This window comes from Cupressus sempervirens, chromosome 10 (assembly GCF_028749045.1).
Source record: "Cupressus sempervirens isolate cs-2001-9-10 chromosome 10, ASM2874904v1, whole genome shotgun sequence".
NCBI classification, from domain to species: Eukaryota; Viridiplantae; Streptophyta; class Pinopsida; order Cupressales; family Cupressaceae; genus Cupressus; species Cupressus sempervirens.
Genome location: NC_143127.1, coordinates 750,681,862 through 750,697,269, shown reverse-complemented (window position 1 = coordinate 750,697,269; position 15,408 = coordinate 750,681,862).

Below are 15,408 nucleotides of genomic sequence, written 5' to 3'. Positions count from 1 at the left end.
AATATTCTATATTGATCTTGTAAATCTTAATTGCAGTTGTGATCCATAGTCGAGCCTTCCTCAATTGAAAATGTCTGGATTTGTTTTAAATTTTAATCTCCCCTCATAAATTGTTGTTTTATAGTCCTTAATTATCTTTTGATGTTCATGTAATCATATCCTTTTTGTGGTCATGCTTCCCTAAGGATTTCTCATTTATATTACTATGATCCTTTAGCTTAGTTAACTAGATACTTTAGCCAACAATACTCAAATTGTCATTTATCATTCTCTACATGAATTATTGTTTTTTAGTTAAATTATTTTTCTATATGAATGTCTCATTGACTATTATGTCTTATAAATTGCTTTATACCAATGGTATATTCCTATGAATAAATGGTTAAGGCTGAGGTTAATAAATTTCAATGTTTACATATTGATAAGTTATAATTATTGTAAGTATTTAATGGATTTCCTTATCAATATGATGATTTATATTTATGATGCTTTACTTAATTAATGCCTTCAATATATTTCATAACAACATATGTTCTTAATAGATATTATATGAACCTAGTGCATTGGGCTTCTAATCTTGAAACCCAATGACTATATGTCAAATGATTTCTCCCTAATGTGAAGCACCCAAACTCATTCCTTTACTTTGGAAAATAGTCTTAATTATTTATTTAAGATTATTTTAATTTATTATATTTAATTATTAATATAATATTATACTATTATCTATTTTAATATTATTATTATATGGATATATTGAATTATAATTATAATATCATTTCAATTATAGCCTTGTATTGTATTTTATCAATTTATGGATTATAGCAATAATATATTTAATTTTAATAATTAATTATGTTTCTCTTATGGTGTTGAACCCTTTTTATTTGTTCTTTGATTGTTGTCATTGATGTCAATAATTTATCCATATGATATCTTAATCATTATGACATACAGTTGTGATATTAGTATATACATTGCAGAATGCTAGATATCTCAGTCATTTAGTGCACAAAATGAAATTCTAATGGATATATGGTATGGTTAAAATCAGAAAACTATCTTATTTAATGTCTTTCAACATTTTTCTAAAAAAAATTAAGAATGCACTTAAGTGTTATACAATTAACACTTAATGTTCAAATTGGTTAAGAAGCGATTATAAACAATAGGTTTGGTCTATGTGAAAGTCGATAAGCTTAATCATCCATTAGACCCAAACTATCAATTTCTTTTGGAAAGGTCTATGTGTCCTCTTAAATGGGTTTAAATTAGTTTTTTGATAACACATGTATGGATAGAGAAATACAGTGTCGACCACATATAGTTAAAAATGGTTATGATAGTTTGATAGTATTGGTAGTTTTTTGGTCTAGTTACGTTTTGGGGTATGTAACATTCTCCACAATTTTGGCCATCAAAATTTATAAGTAGGGGATTCATTCCTTAAAAAGAGGGTACATGTATTTTTGTAGGAAAAAACAAAGGTTGTAAGAAATTGGCTATAGACTAGAAGGTTTTATTGTAGATCAACAAGACATCAAAGGATAGGGTAATGATATTTGTTATATATGAATTGATATTGATTGCATAGGTATATCAAAGGTTGAAGAAGGTTTATATATTGATTTATGAGAAATTTACATCAAAATTCAATCAGATCCTTTAATGAAAAATGATTACATAATTTGATACTTAATGTTTTGAAGAGAAACAAGGGTTTATCACTTCAAAAAGTTGGTAGTTTGCAAGGCATTAAATCAAGTCATATTATTGTATTCAAATATATTATTTTTAGATTTTATTATACATTTAATAATCTGATAAATTCATTGAAATATACTTTTACACTTTGGTGTAATTTGTTGATATAAAAGAATCAACAAAAGAAAGAAGAAGAGAATTGTTGTGGTCCTACAACACATGCCCCATTTTGTGACTCAAAATGGGGACCCCCTAGCTTCAAAACTCTCTATGAGGAATCTAGTCTAAAGCATAAATAATTTAGGACCCTCCCTAGGGTCTACATACAACCCCCATCCTCCATGGTTAGTGTCAGATAGTTAGGTGGGGAGGAAAATCAAGATTCAGGACTTCATAGTGCTTACAGTGTGCATATGTGCACTTGTGCACATGCACATGTGTGCCAAGTGTGCATAAGAACAATTCACCCCACTCTAGGGAAGTGCACATGCACATGTATACACCCTCTATGGTGGGAAACTTTGGAGGTCTACACCTATGGAGGTGTGCACTAGGTCAAGGCCTTAGTCCTATGTAAACCCTCTACCCCCTCCCCTTTCTCTCACTTGTCTCTAGCCTCCAATCTTTAGTGCACCCTGACACCCATTGCTCTTGTACTAATCCAATTCCCCACACCTCCTCCTAAAGGTAAAAACCAACCTCTTGGAGTTATGCATGACATGCACACATGCACATGTGCACACCCTGAAGAGGTTTGCACCTCTTAACAAGCTAAACAAACATAAAAAACTAAGTCCCTCCCTTACATAATGCACTGATCCATAGTTGCACACATGCACACCTTATGCACCTTAAGAAGGTGTGTAGGTGCACTAGTGTGCAATTGTACCCTTTTTCATGAAAAAGAAAAATAGATGCACACTAGTGTACCCTACGCACCTATGAAGGTGCACTAGTGCTCAAAACTAGGTTTGAAGGGGACTTTTCATAGTTTTTTTTTCCAGTTTGACTAGTTTTGGCTTACTTTTTGCTCATTTTTTTTAATTCTAGGTCCTAATTTATTCTTATTTGAGTCTTTCAACATCAATGGACTAAGGTTTACTTCTTTTGTGAAAATACAATGACATCATCATCACCTTTCATGGCAGAGAAAATGGCACCCAAACCTATAGAATTCAAGTACCAAGGAGCTCCCAAGAAGTCTAGATTCTAGGATGGGCATGCAGAGATCTAGCATACTGAACTCAATCACATTGAGTGGAACACATTTATAAAAATATGAAACAAGTTGAAGGAAAGGTATGAAATGATATCAAATTTAATCAGGAGTGGGTTGGTGAACACCACATCACACCCTACATCAATTTAATCCTTCGAGCTGATGATGACACTAGAACAACACTATATGATAAAGGAGAAGGTTGTGAAGAGTGTTACAGGAGAGATAGTCCTAGACCTTTGATCATGCAACATAGAGGAAGAATTCCACCTTTTGAGCGTAGACCAATATCACCGAATATCTTATGATGGAGTAGACATATGGTACATAGAAAATGAGAAATATGCCAAGGAACTGGTGCCTCATTCTTGATTTACAAGATACCTCTAGGCCAAAGAGTAGCCAAAGTAGACATGACCCAAGGATACATTAAGGATGACATTGGGTATTCAATTATTCTCTTCAGTAGAGTAATGGGCCTCCCTGTAGTAGGTCACCTATAAACATGGATGGTTCAATTCATCAAGACTATTAGGACATCAAAGATGCCTATTGATTGGGCCTCCATCCTAAGTGACAACTTGAATGAGAAATTAGTCTTAGTTAAGATAGACCCTCGCTTCTATATGACATCATATATGGTGTACTTCCTAGCAGGTAGAACCACTAACTACCTAGTATGATATAGGAAGGGAAGCATGCAAGATGTAAATGCTTGGCCCTATTTAGCTTGCCCACAACTAGTGAAGGAGAAGAAGCTCCCACTGAAAAGTGTGGAACACATGGTAGACAATGATGGATTTATTTTTACCGTCATCGGGTTTATAGAGGGACATTATGCTAAATGAATGTCAGTAGAGGCAACAATAAGAATAACTGAAGTAGGAGCCCACTACATTTAGTGTAACACATTCACATATTTCTAGGTAGTTAGTACTCTTTTGTTCCCAAAAATCTCCTAAGGTATCTTTCAAATTTATTGATACCATTGGAGATAACCCACCAACTCAATTTTGCATATGACTGAGGAAACAATACAAGAGGACTTAGGTTTGGCCAATCACCATCGGGGTGTTTGAGGTAAAACAAACATAGGATATTGCTACCTTTGATTCAAAATGGGATCATTATCCCCTAGAAGACTATCATTGGATGAATGTGATAGATGAATATGATATTCAAATTAGGGACTATTGTAGGATGATTCTATATCTAGTAGAAAATATGGTAAAATAATGATCCCGTTAAAGGCCATAGAAAAGGATGTCCTAGAAGTTATGGATCCTTTGTATAACAAAGATAAAATCTATGATAGGCCATGTTATAAACACAAAAATAGGCCATGAGGAGAATGTTGACATAGACCATTGGGCTAGATATGTAGTAGAGATGATGAGGGAATGGACCCATAAGCCATTTTGGATGAATCCAATTTCCTAGTCCATACTTTTGCTACCTATGGCCAGGCCCCAGAAAGGTAAAGGTGCTAAGGTCACCATACCAACCAACCCCACTAAATCACTAGTCAGGCTAGAAATGGTACATCAAAAAGAGTGGGAGGTTGAGTATTTCAAGGTGGACAAGGGAAAAGGTAAGAGGAAAAGGGAAGCCCCTAGGGTGAAGAAACATGCATCTAAGGCCCAAAAAATATTGTTGGTGTAAATATTATTTTATTATTTATTTTGTGAGACACTTAGGAGTTTGTGTACCTTTATGAGTTTTCATGTTGACAACACAGAAGTACACAACTCTAATTCAACACATGGTGTCTACAACATTGGAGTTTGCATCATTCACTAAGTTGTCATGTAGACAACACAGTTATTTGCACTCCTAATTTAGCACATGGTGTCTACAACATAAATTTGCATGCTACACCTTTGTAGGCTTATCCTCTCATCATCACACTTAATCCTGTACATAATGGAGGATAACCCATATCTGGTGGACATGTGCCTAGGTGTATGACTTATCATGATGTTGATTCATAAGCATTCTAGATGCATCTCAGAGGCCTTTATATATAGGAACTCTTAGTGTAATTTCATCACACTGAATCGAATATATATCAACATTCTAATCATACTCTTTCTGGTCTACTATTGTGCTTGTGTTTGAGTTCTTTGATCTTGGGTGAATTTTTCCCTAAGACAAATTCTTACATGGTATCAGAGCTTGGAGAAATTATCTTCAGATAGCCATTTGAAACCATTGTTTCTTTAGCATCTCAACCTAGATCCTGAGTACCATAGAAATTGGGAGTGTCTAGAGCTAGAATAGACCTCACCATTACATCTAGAACATCGATTTGGTGCAAATCAGCTATAAATTTTCCTACCTTAGGCCAAAGTCGATTGCGAGAGAATTTTTTTTTTTGAAAATCAGAACCTAAAGGCCCTAATTTTCAAGTTTAGGTATGATTTTTCATTGCATTTTTTATATAGATTTTTCAAAAAAAAATTGGCCAAGCGGCCCTGCAGAGAATTTTTTTTTTGTACAAGTACTAGGCAGTCACACCTTAGCCCTGTATGACTATATAGAATATTCCCTAGCATCTTTGAAGGAATAAAATATTCCTTCAAAACATTATTGGTAGCTTAATTTCCAATTTGGTGGGTTGTACAAATTCCCACTGTGGCCAAATCTAGTCACATTCGACCTGGCGACAAGTGTCAATCCCATGACAACTCTATTTATTTAAAGCCCACAGACTCACCTTTTTATTCAACTATTAAGCATTGACCACACATTGTGAAATGAGACTCTGGCACTACAAAAAGTAGTCTTTGACTAGCATGAAGTTTCCTAGAGCCTACAAAGTGTAACGCTGTAGTGTTTTTCGTCAATACCGTCATTTAAACCCTAGGATTTTGCAAAAGGAATTTTTGGCAGGTGAGTTTCAACCACCATGCATAACCTTTGGTGATAGTGACTATAACTTTATTCTATGGCATCTTAATTAAATTTTTAGTACATGTTTAAAAACCCCTGCAAATAGCTTTTGGCAGTACTTTTCTTGCATTCTAGCACAGAGTTCCTACTCTGCACATAGGCATTTGGCAACCCCTCCACTCTCCATGCGACACATTGTAGTCACTTCCACCTATGCAGTACTTGCCACCACATGGCCTTCATGAATTCTACCACATGGATGACTCTAGATTAGCATATCTCTACACAGAAAGTACTTATGACCACATTAGCATCTTTATCCTCTAACCCAAAAACCTCATAATATGCCATGTGTACTTATTTGTACAACCACTATGGATAGCCATTTAATGTATCTAGTGCCATCTATCCATTTGTACTACCATGTGTACCTTTTTCATATAGTATGTACCATACGACCATGATACATCACCTCAGGTGATTGTTTTATTCACTGACATTAGTTAGACATGAAGTTAAATTTGATGGCCATTTGACCATCATTATTAGGCATTTTCTAACTATAGAAATGACCATTTTATCATTAAATTTGAGCTCACAATTTTCTGCCCAGACCCCTCTTTAGATTTAGTTTTGATTTGGCAACCTGACTTTGAGAGCCCATAACATGGTCATCCAGACTCCAAATCTAGTGCAATTTTTTTTTATTTTGGGTAAACTTTCCTAAGCTTTTTAGTGAGTCTTATTTTCTATTTTTTGTGCAAGGATTTATCATAAATTGTATTTTTTGGTGACTATACCTGTTTAATCCTACATTTTGTAACTTGAAATGCTTCATATGGACTCATCTAGACACATTTTTAGGTTCTTTTTTTTTTAAAGAGTGTTATTTTTTGTCTACTATCCAGATCTACAATAAAATTGTAGGGTTGTGTTGACAAAAATCTCACTCTCATAACTAGGGCTTTTTCTGCATTGTATTGCTTTGATTACTTTTCAAAATTGTTGTACAGCTAAGCTACAATACTTACTGATAGATTTGAGCCTCAAAAGGAAATTGTAAATAGAAAAAATTAGAAGTTCACTTTGTACATTTTGACAAGTGGCCTATTGTACACACACTACATATAAAGTGCCAAAAGCATCTTTTTTGTGGGGGGTCTTTTGATTAAGTGAAAAGGGGGGGGGGGGGGGGGGGTTTGTATTGTGTTCTTGTGTCTCTCTTTTGTGCTCTTTTCATTTTCTGCATCATGGGTTCACCTAAATGTCCATTTCTAACTTCCACATAATTATTCTACATGGAAAGATATTGCATGGAGTAGATTTAATGGAAAATGGTTTAAGTCTTTATGTTGATGGTACAATACCCAAACCCACTAATGCTACAACACTTGTTGATTGGAAAGAACAAGACCAACAGGCTTTAGGAATTATCAGGAATTGTGTACATAGAGATCTCTTCTTCCACATTTCTAGTTTCAAGGAATCCAAACCTGCATGGGAAAAACTTGAATCATTATATCCTAATGTGGATGAGGATAATCTACTTCTCTTGGATCCAAAGAACATTGACACAATTCAAGATTATGTCAACAAAGCCAATGAGTATAGGGAACTACTTAAATATTGTGGAAATCCCATGAAGGATGAAAATTTGATTCATTATATCATAAAGAGGCTACCTTTAGAGTATTCTTCCTTTGTTTCAAGTTATAATACTCATAGGTTGACCATGGGAAGTGCTTCCTAGGAGCCTACTTTTGATGCTTTTGCAGAGATGTTGATTCTTGAACAATCTCACTTGATAGATTTGGGACTTCTCATATCATCAAATACCAAAGCATTGGTGGCTAGTGATGAGAACCAATCAAGTCAAGGAGGAAAAGGCTCTAACAAAAACAAGAAGAAATAATGGAAGAAAAAATCACAATCTGACACACAACAATCCTCCTCACAGCAAGGCAATTCTTCTTCCAACAAGAATGGAAATAGTGAAAATAAGGATAAAATTTTTTGTGCATATTGCAAAAAGCCAAATCATGATGAGAATCATTGCAAGACTAAGCGAACTGATGAGTTGGAAAGCCTATTTAGGAAGAACAAAATTCAAGTGCCAGGTACTTCCAAGGATTCAACTCCAACCTCTTCAAAGGGAATGCACTTATGGAAAATATAAGTTCTTCATCAGAATGGATTTTTGACTCAGGTGCCTCCTATCATATGGGTTATTCAAAGGGAGACTTTTCTTCATTGAAGTAGTCATAGGTACTGCACATCTTCGTGGGAGATGATACAAAAATGGAAGTTGATAGGAAAGGACATGTGGAGATGGAAAATGGGAAATTCAAAGACATTCTCTATGTTCCAAACCTTAGCTCTAATCTCCTCTCAATTTACCAAATCACTCACCTTGGAGATGGCAACAAAGTTGAGTTCCTTCAAGATTCAATGATGGTGCATAGTCTAAAAGATGATTCATTAGTTGTAGTGGGAAAAGACAATCATGATAAGAGGCTTTATTCCTTCTCCCACTTTGTGCCTAAGTCTCCTTTTCATGCCTTGTTAACTCAATATAATTCACAAATAAAACTATGGCATGAGTAGTTTGGTCATCTTTCCTTCCACTATCTTTAGAAACTTTGCTTCAAACACATCGTCAAAGGTCTATCTAACATCAACTTTTCTAAGGGTGAGTGTTCATCATGTTCAATGGATATGCATCTTGAGGAGAAGTATGATAAAGGGAAGTCTTCAAGAGCACTAGTTGTTCTTCAATTCATTCACATGGTATTAGTAGGTCCTTTTTCAGTGACATTAGTCAGCTAAGCTGGCTACATCCTTACTTTTGTTGATGACTTTTCATGCTTCACATGGGTTTACTTTCTTCATCATAAGAATGAAGTGTTGAACAAACTTCAAGCCTTTAAGATTCATGTTGAATAGAAATAAATGAAAGCCATCAAGTTTCTACAGATGGAAAATGAAACTAGATATGTGGATAGAAGACTTAAAGACTTTTGCAAACTTGAGGGAATTGATCTTCAAAATACACCAGCATTCAATTTGCACAAGATAGATGTTGTAGCTATGAGGCTTAGAACTCTTAAGTCCATGGCAAGTTGTATGATACAAGACAAGTCTTTTGATCCAACACTTAAAGTAGAAGCTATCTACAATGCCACTCACATACTTAATAGGTCTCCTCATAATGTCCTAGATGGGAAGACTCCTTTTGAGGGATGGTGTGGTAGAAGACCAGTTGCAAGTCACTTCAGAGTCTTCAATTGTTTAGCATGGGAAAACATATCTTATAGAGGATGCAAGGCACCAACATAGGACTTGTAATTTCATCAAATATGGAAATGATTCTAAGGCATATAGAATTTTGGATCCTGAGATACATGTGATCTTTGTGGCAAAGGATGTACACTTTGAGGAAAGTTCACCTTGCTTATCCTCTAATCCTCTCTACACATCATACATTGTGGAAACTAATAGTGACACTAGTGATAGTGCTTCAATAGATTCAAATATGTGGGGTTCTATCATAGTTGCAACAAGAGGTCACAACATCAGTATAGACCACATGCATACATTGCCATAGTGATAGGTCAAACATAGTAGGGTACACCTTGTTTTCCAGCTCTAGGAACAGTGGCTGACTACATGGCAAGCATTGCATGTTTGTTTGTGGAGTTACACATAGTAGACTTGGGAGACATCCTTGATGATTTACATCTTCTCTTTGCTGAATATGATCCTTCTACAATTGTTGCAAGTTCTCACTTCGACCCTCATTTCCATTCTCTACATGATCAATCTTCACAAATTGACATGATTATGGATCCTGATGAACATTAGTTGTCAAAGGTCTCTTTATCAATTGAGGAGACTATTAATTCTTTGGAATAGGTTCTACCTACATCCTTACAAGATCTGCATTCATTTCTTTCAGCAGTGTTGGAAGGGGTGACTATCAACATCAGCACAAGGACACTTGACCAAGTTTTAGGGCCACCATACATCTTTAGTCTTGTACCTTTGTCATTGTTTCTTGAAAAGGGGAGTAACATCATTCAACACTCATGGACCAGTTTCTTCCTTGGAGCAACAATCACTACTCGACATTCTTTCTTCATTAGGCAGGGGACTAGCTTGTCTCTCTTCCTCTTCTTTCTTATGGGGTGGACTTTTTCCTTGTATGAGGTTTTTTTCTTCTCATTCTTCACTATTGTATATACTTTTTGTATGTCATAATGGGGGGGTATTGATTACTCAATATATCCATGCATCTTGTCTTTTCATCTCTCTTTTTGGGGGAGGGTTTTTCCCATTAGGTTTTTCGTCTTTCTCTACTTCATGAGAGATTGCATTTTCATTATGTACATGGGTACCTAATATGGCCTAGTAGCTGAAAGCCATCTTGCATTTCATCCTAGTTTTCATAATCTTAAGGAAATTCCCCTAAGTTGCACTTAAGGGGGGGTGTTGGTCTAAATATGTATTTACTATTTACACTTTACTAAAGTTTACTTAGGTTAATTTATTAGTTTATTATTTATTTTGTGAGACACTTAGGAGTTTGTGTACCATTATGAGTTTTCATGTTGACAGCATATAATTACACAACTCTAATTTAGCACACAGTGTTTATAACACTGGAGTTTGCATCATTCACTAAGTTGTCATGTAGACACCACAGTTATTCACACTCCTAATTTAGCACATGGTGTCTACAACATAAATTTGTGTGCTACAACTTTGTAGGCTTATCCTCTCATGATTTCACTTACTCCTGTGCATAATGAAGGATGATCCATATCTCGTAGACATGTGCCTGGTTGTATGACTTATCATGATGTTGATTCCTAAACATTCTAGATGCATCTCAAAGGCCTTCATATTTAGACACTCCTAGTGTACTTTTATCACACTAGACCAAATACATATCAATATTCTAATCATATTCTTTCTGGTCTACTATTGTGTTTTTTTTAGTTCTTTGATCTTGGGTGAATTTTTTCCTAAGGAAAATTCTTACAAACACCAGCCCAAAAAGAGCCAAAGCCACCTAACCAACCTCAAGCTGAGCAAGAACAACCACAAGAGTGACATCTAGAGCAATAAGAGGAGGAAGTGCTAGAGGAACAAAGGCTACTACCACCACGAACTTTAGAGGAAGAAGTTACCCCCTTAGTGCCAAGGAGAGCTAGAACAAAAACAAATGTAGTAGGTTACACAAAGAGGAGATTGAAGAAGAAAATTATTCCCTCTCCACAAGTTCTAAAGACCATTCTTGAAGAAGGGGAACAAATAGAATTTGTCCCCTTAAGTTAGAGAGCTATCTCAGCTAAGGCAATAGAGGAGTAGAGAGGAATCTCTACTTAGACACCTCCATCTACTCCAAGGGAGCCTATTTAGGTAGAGAATGTAGAGGATGAACAACATAAGTGGATAGATGAGATGGAGAGTGAATGAATTGATGTGTTTGACCTCTTAGATTTTGATTTTATGCTAATGGAAACTCAGATGGTGGGTGAAAAGATAAGAGATACCCTAACAAATGATCCATTAGGAGAGAATTGGAATTAATTGCCTCCTCTACCTTAGGGACCACTTGACATTCCACCACCACCACCATAGGATATGATCACTATATTCAATAAAGGGTCAGTAGCTCGACCTCCTCTGACAATACAAGATGAACTAGAAAGTCAAGAAATAGAGGAAGGAGATTATCAATAGCTTCATGTCAATGAAGTATTTGAAGAGGGGTAAATAGAAGAAGAAACTCAACAAAATCCCCTAGATATAGAGGCTAGATCTTTAGCCCAACAAAGCACAAAAACTCCTTCTAAAGATCTTCCTCAACATGAGAAGACTCTAGAGAGGAGTAATAAGGGAAATGAGCCTACTTCAAAAAAAACTTCTTTATCCAAATACATGTCACCAATGGGGACCACACCATCTTGGCTGAATAAGGAGGTTATGTTCCAATAGAAGAAGAAGATGCAGCTAACACAAGAGGAAGGAATAAAGGAATTGATTAAAAAAATGAAGAAAACTGAGCCACCCAAGGGTGATGCTAGAACACTTTCCTTCATTATTAAGAATTAAGATCAAGACCTTCTAGCCCATATAGCCATTCTTCCTACGGATGTTGACACCAAAGAAATAACTCCTAAGGATTACCAAATGAAGGAGATTGTATTGGGAAAGCCTATGGTGGACATGGATAAATTGTTGATCACTACAGGCCTGAAGGAGATGTTCAAACAAATGGATCACAATAAGTCTAAATTGATAACACTGTGAAAGTAGAACAAGCTACTAAGAAGCTACTTGAATGAAGTGGTGGGACCCATTGATTTCAAAAATCTAAAGATCACTCTTGGAGATGCATTAGGAAGGAAGTAGGTAGGGTCACAAATGAACTCATTTGTGGAAGCACATCAACAATGGTGTGACACTCTTGAGGAAATAGGATTGAAAATAATACAACACAATTTGAATCTATTGTACAATATCTAGTCAAATGCTGACAAGTTGGTTTCCATTGTAAACAAAGATTTTGGGCTACTGGATGAAGTACATACTTGGGCAAATGATCTACAAGCACTTAAATCAATAAAGGGTCAAAGGTACTAGATACTAATGGAAGTATACTTAGTAGAAGAGCTAGATAAGCTAGATGATTAGATAGAGAAGATATCCCTAGGAAATAAAGATATGGAAGGATTACATGAGGGAATCCAACAAATAAAGAATAAAGCTCAATAGTAATTTTTGGAAGCAGAAAAGTACTATGACATCACCAGCCTTGAGATTTTTGAAGATGATTCAAAGAACAATATTTTTTTAGTGTAATCAATAGTCTAATAACTCAAAGGCAAATCTAAAGATGATATTTCAGAAGATAATGAAAGACAAGCATTCAGAACTAAAGAGGTATTGTTGGAACTACACACTAAGCTTGAGGATTTTACATAAAAAGGGATATAAATAAGTAACTACCAACAAATAGTAAACAATAAGTATGATGCGTTAGATTTACCAAAAGCTAGTGAAGTTGCAAAGATAATAGAGAAATTTAAGAATAAACATGCAAACATCATTTTGGTATAAAGGGGAAGAAAACCCAAATGCTAGAAATTCACTTTTGGCACTTAGAAGATTTTTTGGGTTTTTTGGTTCTGTTACCAAGGTGCGTGGGTGTGTCAATAGTTTTGAAGAAGAAGCAATGCACTGACAGTTAGCTCTTAGTTGCTATTTTAGAGCATTCCATGCCTAGAAATGCATTTTGATGAAATTTCAACTCTTAGAAATGTCTAAAGAAGGCCAAGCTTCCATTTTTAGGGCTCCTAAAGACTTCCAAATTATCTCATAGCTTCTATCATCTTATATTCTTATTCTTTCATTATTTTATGTCATTTAAAGGCTCATGCACCCATTAATATTGGATATAAAAAAAGGTGAAGACCTACTTAGAACCATTTAGAGAGTTAGTTTTTATATAATTAGATTTGTTTTATTAGTCTTTAGTGTAAGTTTGCATTTAAAGATCTCTCACTCCTAACACAAAAGGAGGAGATGATTTCTTATAAATATAGGGATGTAATATGAACCTCAGACCATTATTTTGATGCAATAATATATGCTATTGGTGCTCTCATTCGGAGTGTAGTTATTCTTGCCAGAGTGTGTTATTTTTTGTGAATGCATGTCCATGAATAATAATGGAGCCAATGGTTTAATTGTGTTTTTATGATTTTGCAATCTTTTAGTTCTAATGTTTGCCTTGTGTTAATGAATTCCATTGTTTTGATGAATTGGAGAAAGGATCATCTTTTTTCTTGCATAGCATTTTGTTTCATGTGAGGGCACTTTTCATTGCCTTGAAATTTGATGAAGTGTGAAACATCTTTTGATTATTGTTGATGTTCCCATCAATGATTACATTAGTAGATTTGAGGAAGTGTTACTCCTAATTTCATTAGTTTCCTACCAAGATCCTTTTGACAATTTAATTCATAGATGTGTTGTTACTTTGGCTTATGTTTGATAGGAATCTCCCTTTTAGCAATTTTCATAGAATCTTTTGTTACTTTATCTTTGTATCTTATTTTCAAACACTTGGTTAAAGTAGGAATACATATATTTGAATCAATAAATTTTATTAATAATGAAACAAAAAATTCAAAAATATATCTCTTTTGTGGTTATATTTCAAATAGCGATAGATTGTGTAGATTGGTTAGAACCAGCAAAGGTTTCCTTGTGAACATACACATTTATCTTCAATTAAGTTACCCAGTAGGTTAAAAAACAAGCATCTAGAACCTTGGAGTTGGTCATTGATAAGATTTTCAAGAGAGAGATTGGAAAGGATCTATGTCATTCAACATCATACAAAATGCTAGCTCAACAACAACTATATCATGCTTTATGTTTTCAACTTGGAGTTGAAGTATTGATTTATGATTTTTAATTGTAATGGAGATGATCCTCTGATCTTGTATCTCATTTCTTTAACTTGGAAGATGGACCTTCTTATATATTTGAAGTTGATACTTCAAGCATAAGGGATTGAAGTCCCTTGAAATTGATACCACTTGTTAAAATACAAACACCACTAAGAGTCATCGGGTGAATTAGTGGTTTAAAATACTTTTCAAAACTTGAAACAATCACAAGTTATAAAATTTAACTCATGATAAATATATGTAATGCATAACAAAGCTACACAATATTATAATGTGGAAAACCCCTTAGGGTAAAAAACACTTTGAATCTGAAACTTTATTGGTCTCTTGGGAAAATATTTTAGATTCTTAGTTTGTGGTAAAAATACACCATTTTATATATGAGAAATCTGTAATCCAAGAAAATATGACATTTCTCCAAGAATTGACATTTCAAATTTAGATTGTATTAGCTTAGAAAAATATTGATTTAAAGCATCATCACTAGAACCAAACACAATGTCATCAACATAATCAAGGAACACAAGAACATCATCATCATTAACCTTAACATATAGGTTACTATCAACACCTCCTCTTGTAAATCCCTTGTTATTGAGATATTGATCAAATCATGAATACCAAGCTCTAGGAGCTTGTTACAAACCATAGAGTGCCTTCTTTAACTTGTAGATATGATTAGGAAATTCTTTTCTTTCAAAACTTATGAATTTTTAATAAATCATTTACAACTAAAGATTTTAAAATGCTTAACTAAAGTAGGATAATCATACCAAAGTTCATATGGAGTATGCTTAGTTTTTACCCTAATTTTTCTCATGTTTAGTGTGTGCACTATTGTATAGACAATTTCTTTCAAATACCTATCTAAAAGTTTGGAGTCATCCAACATAGTCCTTTCTATCACTTTAATAGTTATGTTCTTCCTCTCAACAATCCCATTTTGTTGAGGAGTTCAAGGTACTACATATTGTCTTTTGATGCCATGTTGTTCACAATAGTTAATGAACTCTTTAGATGTAAATTTTCTTCCTTTATTTGATTAAACATTTGATTTTAATATCTGATTCCTTTTCCACAATCTTCCTAAATATATTAAACTTGTCAAAT